Below are 11,436 nucleotides of genomic sequence, written 5' to 3' on the forward strand. Positions count from 1 at the left end.
GCCACCTTGAAATGAGGGCCTGTATGCCTGCACGGTACCATTCCATTGGTCGATGTCGGAGCCAACGTCGTACTGCATCAATAACTTCTTCATCATCCGCGTAGTGCCTCCCACGGATTGCGTCCTTCATTGGGCCAAACATATGGAAATCCGACGGTGCGAGATCGGGACTGTAGGGTGCATGAGGAAGAACAGTCCACTGAAGTTTTGTGAGCTCTTCTCGTGTGCGAAGACTTGTGTGAGGTCTTGCGTTGTCATGAAGAAGGAGAAGTTCGTTCAGATTTTTGTGCCTATGAACACGCTGAAGTCGTTTCTTCAATTTCTGAAGAGTAGCACAATACACTTCAGAGTTGATCGTTTGACCATGGGGAAGGACATCGAACAGAATAACCCCTTCAGCGTCCCAGAAGACTGTAACCATGACTTTACCGGCTGAGGGTATGGCTTTAAACTTTTTCTTGGTAGGGGAGTGGGTGTGGCGCCACTACATTGATTGCCGTTTTGTTTCAGGTTCGAAGTGATGAACCCATGTTTCATCGCCTGTAACAATCTTTGACAAGGAATTGTCACCCTCAGCCACATGACGAGCAAGCAATTCCGCACAGATGGTTCTCCTTTGCTCTTTATGGTGTTCGGTTAGACAACGAGGGACCCAGCGGGAACAAACCTTTGAATATCCCAACTGGTGAACAATTGTAACAGCACTACCAACAGAGATGTCAAGTTGAGCACTGAGTTGTTTGACGGTGATCCGTCGATCATCTCGAACGAGTGTGTTCGCACGCTCCGCCATTGCAGGACTCACAGCTGTTCACGGCCGGCCCGCACGCAGGAGATCAGACAGTCTTGCTTGACCTTGCGGCGATGATGACACACGCTTTGCCCAACGACTCACCGTGCTTTTGTCCACTGCCAGATCACCGTAGACATTCTGCAAGCGCCTATGAATATCTGAGATGCCCTGATTTTCTGCCAAAAGAAACTCGATCACTGCCCGTTATTTGCAACGCACATCCGTTACAGACGCCATTTTAACAGCTCCGTACAGCGCTGCCACCTGTCGGAAGTCAATGAAACTATACGAGACGAAGCGGGATTGTTTGAAAATATTCCACAAGAAATTTCCGGTTTTTTCAACCAAAATTGGCCGAGAAAAAAAATGTGTTGCATTACTTATTGAACTGCCCTCGTAAAAAGAGTTAAACGAAAAAGATGTGGCTTCGAATGAAATAAGACTTGTACTCGGCGGCCGAACTTCCCCGGATGTGGCCTCCCGGCCAACAATGCCATACGCTCATTTCCATATTTTTGTATGTATGCTTTGTGTATGTGAAAAATTTTATGTTTCTGGTTTCTGATCACGCATGAGACTGCTGGCCCTATAAAAAAATAAAAAGTAAAAAAATAAATAAATAAAAAAATATGGTAGAGTACTTGCCCACGAAAGGCAAAGGTCCCGAGTTCGAGTCTCGGTCCGGCACACAGTTTTAATCTGTCAGGAAATTTCATATTAGCGCACTCTCCGCTGCAGAGTGAATATTTCATTCTGTACTGTGTCTTGTTTTCGCTTCACTCAAGAATCTGAGCAAGAAAAAAGGTAATTGGTGCTACAAATCTAATAAATCATAGTTACAATATTATTCTGTAACCAACCACCAGAGACCACAGATCTCTTAGACCAAAACACTCAGAAAGTATCGTAGAATACACTCCGAAATATTGCCGGTGGAGCTCGTGTTCATCCTGCAGAAAGGTCTTGATATAGGGGATCCACTCAGGTATTGTTGAAGAGTTTGGGTTTTCAGTTGAAAAAACGGACTTGATGCAGAAAGGTCATGTCCGTGTAACCCTACATATTTTGATTCACAGTGCATTTTCTTTTTATCTTATACAATCGGGCGTGCTTCACGTGCAAGTAGGATGAAGAATTGCGATAAATCGTGGGTATTAAGAGTTTATTCGTGACATCATGGTCACTGGGATAATGCTGAAACCGAGCGAAGCGATGCTGCCTTCAAGGTACGCGACTCGTGTTTGCAGTGCAGCAAGGTTCAGAAGCTATTTTACCATCCAGATTAGGTTTCCCTTCGTTTCCCTATATCACGTCAGTAGAATGCCGAGATTAACTCGTTCAGTATAATAAAGAACAACTGTTCATTCGATTTTGTTCAGTCATGTTAGTGTTCCCATTCTAGTGACCACGGTAAGACTATTGATTCCAATATTAGTCCGGTTTGATTAAGCCCAGCCTGGATATGCTTTTATTAGCTAGTATTGGATGCTGGGGTTAATCCGTTGAACCATTTTTTGGAGGAAAAAGATAAGAGAGACTTGCTGGAACTCATGGGTGTCCGCAGAAATTTATCCAAGGCGGGGCAAGTTTCTGAAAGTACCATTCTTTGGATAACTGCTTCACTGATTGTGAAAACGTGTCTTGCCCAAGAGCAGCTTGAAAGGATGCACACAAAACGTATTGTACAGAGAAGTTTGATATTTGTCCAATCAGTAATTATTGAAGCTAGATTACTTTGATATCAAAAAGGTACACGTTTTGTCATTACAACATGCAGCGAATATCTTTTCATACTGTCAGTAAAATGTGGTTGTCAACTGCATGACTTAACAGTCAGAAACTACATCCTCATATGATTAAATCCGACGCATCCAGCAAGTGAGAATTCAAAGTTAAAGAATATTCGCAGAATATGTTTTTAGTCATGCTCTAATGATGCTAGATTGATGGTGAAAATCTAAAATCTAAAACAGAAAACTAAATAATACCCATTCATGACAGTGTAGGGTTCATTTGGATTGGATGAACAAACTGGAAATCAATGAGAAGGAATTCCTCTTTCAGTCTGGACAATGAATCGGGCAAGTATGCAATCCTATTTGAACAAACCCTGGCTCGCATTTATTTCTGGGATCGGATCGGATGCATGTAATGTAGGAAAAAAGCTGTAATTGTGTGCATATACCAGTTGGAAGAACTGAATGGTTTACGAATGTTACAGGACCGAGACAAGAAAGTGTGATATCACCATAATTCGGCGTCCACCACACCTTGTGTGAGATCTTGTGACACATATATGCGGTCAAGTCGGCTGGCCGACTGACTGGAAAGATGAGTGTGGCCAGAGTGGTTACCGTGGACTTTTTCCCACGTGTCGCACAAGTGAAGTTCTTGGATCATCGCACCCAGTTCCGGACAAGGCATGTAATGTGGGATTTGGTCCTTGGGGTGAAGTACGCAATTAAAATCGCCGGCGAAGACGCTGTGGTCGTATCGTCCAAGGAAAAGGGGAGCGACACATGTGGAGTAGAATCTGGCGCGGTCGTGACGTCTTGTGATACCCGACGGCGCGTAAACATTAATGAATCGGGTGTTGAGTGCCGTAAATGCTATTCCTCGCGCGGAGGGAAGAAACGTGACGTCGGTAACTTCAATACCTTCACGCACTAATATCGCCACTCCGGTGTCTGCAGGGCTACCGGGCGTCACATGTGTGGCGTAACCGTAAAAGTGCGGGAGTGCAGTCGTTTTCACTTCTTGTAGGAAAGCAAAGTCAACTCCCATGGCTCGTATGGTTTCTTTCAAAAGTTGGATCTTGACAGGAGAACTGATCATGTTGATATTCATTGTCGCCAGGCGGTAAGCCTGGCAAGGCGTTGTTTGGGCGAGGTTATCCATGTTGAAGTTGGAGAGAAGCGAACATCGGAAGTAATGTCACCCCCCGCCAAACGCGGTCCTCCCTGTGCTGCTTATGCTGCATGATCCGGCGGCGCCTCAGCTGGCCGCGGGTCGGGATCTTGTGTCTCGACGTCCTCGGCCCACGAAGCGGGCGCGGATGTCTGTTCATGTTCCATAGCCTCGGAATGTTTGGTAGTAAGGGACCGGGCGACTTCGCTCCCTGCACTGGTACCTTCCTGCTGCTCACTGTTTCTGGCAATGGGCTGATGTTCGAAAGCTGGATGTTTTTCTGTCTGTTCTGCAAGGTTGGAGTCAGTGGAAACAGCCCCAGCTTCGCGGCTGGCTTCTTGAGGGGTCAGTTGTTCTTCCCCGGCCGAATGCGAACCGCTGTGTTCCGACACGGTCCGACGGCGGCGCATTCGGCGTTTCGGTGATCGCTGTTTCCGTACATGGGCTTCATTGTCAGAAGACGGCACTGACTCACGCTCCGCCGGAACAAACGCTTCGGTCGGTACAATAAGGGAATCAATTGCCATCTTGCCGGCGTCAATGTCTGTCGCGTTCGGTAGCTCCAGAGTCGTAGTACTATTTTCCACCACTGGCCAGGTCGGCGGATCATCCAGGTTTTTGTCCGTGGATAGTGATTCTTGTATCGCTGAAGCGGTCGGCCGTGTTTGTTGTGTGGAGAACGTCGTGAGTGCCGCCGCGTAAGTCACGGGTAGAACAGTCTTCGCCGCTGGTGGTGCAACGTCCTTCGGTGGGAGTTGTGTGATCCGACGCTGGAGGCACTCGGAACGAAGGTGTCCTTCTTTGCCGCATCCGGAACACGTCTTCGGCTGGCCGTCATAAATAACTATGGCCCGGCATCCTCCTACCTGTAGATAGGATGGCACGTGTCGTTGGAGATCTAAGCGCACTTGGCGTACTCCATTGAGTACTGGATACGTCTAAAACTGGGTCCATTTTTCAGCCACGTGTTCGTGTACCATGCCGTAGGGGCGGAGCGCCGCTACAACTTCTGCCGCCGGGAGTTCAAATGGAAGTTCGAATATGCGGATAGTCCGCAGTCCCATTGCGGCATGGCCGACCTCGACGTTGCCAACATTGCCATCTGCCTAACTTTTTGTGCCATTTGCTTACTTGCACATAATGAAGGCAGATGATGATGCGCTCGAAAACACAGTTCTAGTTATATTATCCTGTCAAACCACCTGTCAAAATCGTCCGCCCCGGTAGTTGAATGGTCAGCGTGACGGACTGCCATCCTAAGGGGCCCGGCTTCGATTCCCAGCTCGGTCGGGGATTTTCTCCGCTCAGGGACTGGGTGTTGTGTTGTCTTCATCGTCATTTCATCCCAATCCGGGGCGCAGGTCGCCCAATGTGGTGCCGACTGTAATAAGACCTGCACCAAGGCGGCTGGACCTGCCCCGTAAGAGGCCTCCCGGCCAATGACGCCAAACGCTCATTTCCATTTACCAGTCAAAAACCTCAGTAACCACCATTTTCAGCACAAGACGTGGAAGAAGAGAGTCAATAAGATCCTGGAACGTACGGCCAGGGATTTGTAGCCATTACAACTCCAGTACCATGGACAGCTGTGATAGGTTTCTCGCTTAAGGACCCATGGCGAGAAATGTCCGATTGAGGTGGTCTCGACTGGATTTTAATCCTGTGATTTGATGGCCAGCGTTCTTCGAGCCACGCACGTGCACTGCTAGCTGTGTGACACGTTGTATTGTCTTGCCGGTATACTGCATGGTGTCGGGGAAAAACAAACTGCATGTGAGGGTGGACATGTTCCTCAAGGATAGATGCATACTTGCGTTGATCCTATGCGCCCTATAGAACGACGAGATCACTCAGGGAATGCAACGAAAACATTCCTCGCATAACAATTCTCCCTCCTGGTTGCAGGGTGTTAGCTTTCAGGTGTTTCACACCGTACCCGGCAGTGGCCATCTGTCTGATGGAACATAAAATGTGAGTCATCTGTAAAAGCGTCCTGTCTCAAGTCAGTGGACGTCCAGTTGCGATATTGGCGAGAAAATACCCGCCTTCGTCGTCGATGAAGATTAGTCAGCACGGTTGTGCATGAACCAGGAACCTGCTACGGAGACCCATACTCAGCAATGTTCGCCGAACGGTCGTCGAGGAGACATTGTTGGCAGCCCCTTGGTTCATCTGGACGGTCAGTTGCTCAATAGTTTCTGTTCTCTCCAGTCATCTATCACCTCCGGTGCACGCCAATTGCCTCGACGCCGGTTTCTCATAGCGCCATTTCACCAAGCGCGGTATACTTTAAGCACAGCACCACGGGAAAAGTTTACAAACATAGCCGGTTCGGAAGTGGTTACACTCACGGCCCGAAAGCCAATGACCATGCCCTTTTGGAAGTCAGACAAATCGTTCAGTTACCGCATTACGGCAACGACTGCACCTCATCCCGCTCTCCCCTCCCCACCCCCCAACAAGCTTCAGAAAACCTCCACTGCTAGTGCAGCTACCTGCCGCTCTGAGTGGTTATTGCACGTTGACGAGGATGATGGTGATGTTTGGTCTGTGGGGCGCTAAACTGCGCGGTCATCAGCGCCCATACAAAGTCACAATTTTTTCACAGCCCAATTTCTTACACAGTCCAATCGAGTCACTGTCACGAATGATCATGATGAGGATGAAATTATGAGGACAACATACAGCCCCAGGGCAGAGAAAATCTCCAATCCGGCTCGGATTCGAACCCGGGACCCCGCGATCCAGAGGCAGCAACGCTAGCCACTAAACCACGATTGCGGGCATTGCACGTTGACGTCGAACATAGGTGATGGTCACATTGATGTGACTAGACCGCGGGCAGGCAACCGAATTCTAGGCAGCGGTGTTCATATCTCTGTTTGTGGTTTATGTAAATGACTTGAATCGTACGAAGAATGGTTCCTTCGAAAACGCCAAGAGTGATTTCGTGCGCCGTACTTGTCTAGCTCTAGACAGTTTTACTTTTCTTCCCAAATCTTCCCACGACGGATAAAAGAATGTTACCACCCTTTGCAGGAACTAGAAGGTGACATTCCTGGTGGATATGCGGCCATAATTCAGTCCTTTCGTGACATTGTGCCTTGTTTATAGCTTTCCGTTTGCGCTATGAAAGCTATAGGAAGCAAGGACAAGCTCTTTGTGCGGCACAATGCGGCCCCTAGCCAAGAAACTGGTTCGACGTCGCCGTATCGTGTACCTGAGTCACTGCAATAAGCCGTCGTCAATTAGTAACAGCAACCGTTACGCAACTGCAGTCTGTCCAGACAATGCAGTATTACCACATTCCATGTAGGTGTCTCCTCCCAATACAAACTTCTCATCTCTCAACTAAGAACGCTCTTTTCAATATAAAATTTTCATATATTAACTCAGAATTCAATTGCTCAGAATCCTTTTTTCTTTTAAATGCAATATCATTATAGTCTTCGCTAGCTGGATACATTAGTCCGCGAAACTGCTTCACAAAACGTCTTATCTAGTATAATGATGGCTGAGTGATACTGGAATGTAAATCTTCATAACTAGATGACTCATAAAGTCACAACTGAACAATGACATTTGCGTATTATGTTACAATGGAAAGGATATGCCGACTTCGGTGCACTTTGTTTACACTGTGACATCACTTATACAGATCTGTGCAGTACACATGGCGTCACAACCCTTTACCCACAAGCTAAGCTCGCTTTCTATGAAATCATAATCAAGACGTCACGAGCCACATCCTCTCTCCTTGACAGCATCATGCATTGTCCCTTATCCTGGAAACGGACCAGTGAGAGAGTCCTTAAGCCAACAAATCCATATTTAGAACTCTCTTATCACAGCTCCAGTATTTTACCGGTCGTATCAAACAAGTCGGTCATCATGTAATTGATATTTTCAGAAGCTTCTGAACGACTTGTATCATATATCCAAAATTCAAAAACGTAAAGCGTCGGAATAAGTTAAGGTTGGTGGATAAACGTGGTACCACAGGTAGGTCCCAGATCAAAGTGTAATAATATAACTATATTAAACAGCCAATAACGTCGATTATATTTTTCTAGTATAGAGTATGTTGCATTACCTTCTTCTCCCTAAAATTGTATGTGGAGAGGTGATGCATTACTGTAAAGTGTCTACAAATGTCTTTTGACGAAAGTTCGATTTCTGTACCACCAGTAACATAGCATCATGTAGGTCTAAGATCGAAATGATAATACCTTTACGTATTTTGATAGATATTACAGACAGTTTAATGCAAATAACACCGTGGCACTTAACCTAAGAGTTCACAATAATCTTTTAGGCACCAGGTGTATGTTATTCTTTAATTACACTCTGACACTTACAGAACAGCAATTCACTGCCTATTTGTTTGTGTCAACTATCACTGCTTACCTGCTTAGCATAGCATTTTAACCAACATGTCTTTTGTACATTTACAGACTTGGACGTAGTCGCTTTTGTGCATAGCCTCATTTAGGTTTAAAACGAAGTGTCAGCTGCATACGTAGCGTGTTATTTTTAGCTACACGTGTATTGTACAGCTATAAAACAGTTTAGCTGTGGAAATATTATTGGGGCACTTTACAGAAGACCCCGAGACCCAATTATCATGGCTTAGGCACCAACTTTGGCAAATATTTTAGACACAAAATTAACACTGTATCGCTTGACATATTTATTGTGTGTGTGTGTGTGTGTGGCGGGGGGGGGGGGGGGGGGGGGGGCAGCCGGGGTGGCCGAGCGGTTCTGCGCACTACAGTCTGGAACAGCGCGATCGCTACGGTCGCAGGTTCGAATCCTGCCTCGAGCATGGATGTGTGTGATGTCCTTAGGTTAGTTAGGTTTAAGTAGTTCTAAGTTCTAGGGGACTGACGACCTCAGAAGATAACTCCCATAGTGCTCAGAGCCATTTGAACCATTTTTGAATTTGTGTGTGTGTGTGTGTGTGTGTGTGTTTGTTCGTGTCTGCATGTGCTCAGATATCTTTGATAAATAATGCAGATAACTTGGATATGGAGACGTTTAATTTCGAGGCTCCATTGTACCTTAAGGCCAAGTGGGATACTGAGATCGAAATGCCTGAATTGAACGTTTGATCACTAGTCCAAAGTTACACCAGTTTTGTCAATATCTTTACGTATTTCGCATAAATAATGGAATACATTTGAACAAAATGCAAAATTCTAGTCGTTCGGATACTTTTGGACATGGACTCAAATTTGCGTATAATTTGAGTCGTTTAGATACTTTAGAACATTGCAAAAATTTACAGAAACTTTGTGCTGTTCAGAACTTTTATACATACTAAATGGCCACTCTGATGCTACATACTGATTGGCTGACGCTTTTCAGTTATTGTTAAAATACTAGGCTGTGACTGGGGGCCTAAGTATGTGTGTGTTACGTGTGTGTGTGTGTGTGTGTGTGTGTGTGTGTGTGGTGTATGTGCATGCACATGCATGTCAAATGAAATTTACTGACTTGAATTTAAGTTGCCTCCTAGCATTTGTCTGTGTGTGCAGACTAATGTCAGGAACTGCTGTAGGGATTTTAATCTGGTTTTCACTTATAGGTGCCAACGGCCTTGCCACAGTGGTAACACCGGTTCCCGTCAGATCACCGGAGTTAAGCGCTGTCGGGCTGGACTAGCACTTGGATGGGTGACCATCCGGTCTGCCGAGCGACGTCGGCAAGCCAGGTGCACTCATCCCTTGTGAAGCAAACTGAGGAGCTACTTGATTGAGGAGCAGCGGCTCCGGTCTCGTAAACTGACATACGGCCGGGAGGACGGTGTGCTGACCACATGCCCCTCCATATATGCATCCAATGACGCCTGTGGGCTGAGGATGACACGGCGGCCAGACGGTACCGTTGGGCCTTGCAAGGCCTGTTCGGAGAGTTTTAACATGGATGTGAACACGATTATCTGCGTGGTAGGGCGAAACGTTTTATTAAGTTTAGACACTTTCTAATTATACAGAAGACTGGAAAACGAGTCTCCACTGGCATGAAAAAGACATTAGGACCTTCAAAAAACTCCTAAAGGCACGGGCACCACCATCTTTATTGGAATTTAGAAATTTCTTTCGGATGAATACACAAGGTTTCGAAATATTTCTACAAATGGTTCAGGGTGCATTTTGAAATATGGCTACAAATTTTCGGACTGCCAGTTTCTGCTTCCCTCAGCTTACCGGTCGCAATACGTACTCTTAAGTCACTGCATATTCTTCGAACAACAGACAGTTAGTTACTCAACTATGAAGTATCGTAATAAATATTGTAGCAAAAAAAGTCGAGTAGCACAGTGGTGTTGTGGTTATGATTCTAAACTGTTTCTTGAAGGTTCGTCAGTTCAAAACTCACCTGGACTGTGCAATTTTAATTTATATATTCGTTTCGAGTACATTCTAGAAGTATCCACAAATGGCAAGAATCATTGTACTGGAATGTTTTGTAGCTGTATATATGCTATATGTGTTCTGGCGCTCTTGTATGTGCAAGTGCTGAATAAACCTTCGTTAAGTAAAGTTAGTGTCCGTCATTCATCTAATTACACCTTCTTCTACGTGACAATATGACCAATAACGAAGAGATGCATCTCATCATCAGACTGTTGTGAGATATTTACAAATTGAAAAACAATAGTTTACCTGCAATCGATTGAGAACAATTGCCTAGCAAAGAAATGCAAATCCAGAATAAGTTGTCTTTTTTATGCTTGAAGCGAAATGTTTCCCGTGAAAGTACCTCAGGAACTTCAGCAGCATAGCGGATGACTCAGCTTTCAGCTTCCTGCTTTCCTTGAGTCAAACCTACATGCGGACTCCATTCTGTGCGTGACACGGCGAAGACGTCTGCCATACTGAATCCACGATAAAGAATAACGGTAATGAGTTTCAAAAATGCATCACAGTGTTTATTAAGCTTCACAAGACAAGTGCTATAACATACGCCAAACACATAGTTCAGGCGAGTTTTTTCTTATGTTTACTTCTATTTGTGCCACGTCAGCATCTGATAATTATTGAATCACTAGCACCCGATACACCGACGATTCAGATACAATATTTACGTTGGTTGTAAACATATTACTTATATCACGATATACTTCCACCGTTACCATGAGATGTCACTCCAAACGTCAAGTGAATGTGGAACACATAACAATCATGCTTCTAGAAAACTTTCTTGGTATACGCTGTTAACATTGCATAAGTTGCATGGCAGTGGTGATATTCACTTACTTAACGTTGTTTCCCGAATTTTTTTTACGGCTCATAAACACAATACGCTACGCCAGTCAAGTTGTCTGGCCGTAAATACTTAACGCTACTCGTATGAGGCCAGACCGAGTCGCTAGTTAAGTATATTTTGGTGCTGCGTGTGCACTTGGTAGAAGACAGGTACAGTATTTCAGATAAACTTTTTTTCGCAATTTTAATATGTAACACAGGTCGTTGAAATATATTTTAATAGGCCATCTAAAACTGATTGGCCTGTTTAATTTTAATAGCCAGTAAGGTACGTGAGCTGTGACTGGGAAGATCTGAATATGGGTGTGTTGGATTAAAAGTGCTTTGATTGATTTATTTCCAGGACAAGGAGCATTGCATAATGAAGCCATGGAAAGGGGGCGAGACTTGTGACATTATCATGACGTCGAAGAAAGAGGGCATGGCTTGTGTCGTTATGAGCACTGTTCTCACATGCGCAAGTGA

At 45.3% G+C, this 11,436-nt stretch overlaps 1 pseudogene; it reads left to right on the forward strand.

Annotated features, from left to right (window-relative positions):
* Positions 1-9,289: 9,289 nt before the first annotated feature.
* Positions 9,290-9,407, forward strand: LOC126476236 (5S ribosomal RNA; annotated as a pseudogene).
* Positions 9,408-11,436: the final 2,029 nt, after the last annotated feature.

Source organism: Schistocerca serialis, chromosome 4 (assembly GCF_023864345.2).
Source record: "Schistocerca serialis cubense isolate TAMUIC-IGC-003099 chromosome 4, iqSchSeri2.2, whole genome shotgun sequence".
In the NCBI taxonomy this organism is placed as follows: Eukaryota; Metazoa; Arthropoda; class Insecta; order Orthoptera; family Acrididae; genus Schistocerca; species Schistocerca serialis.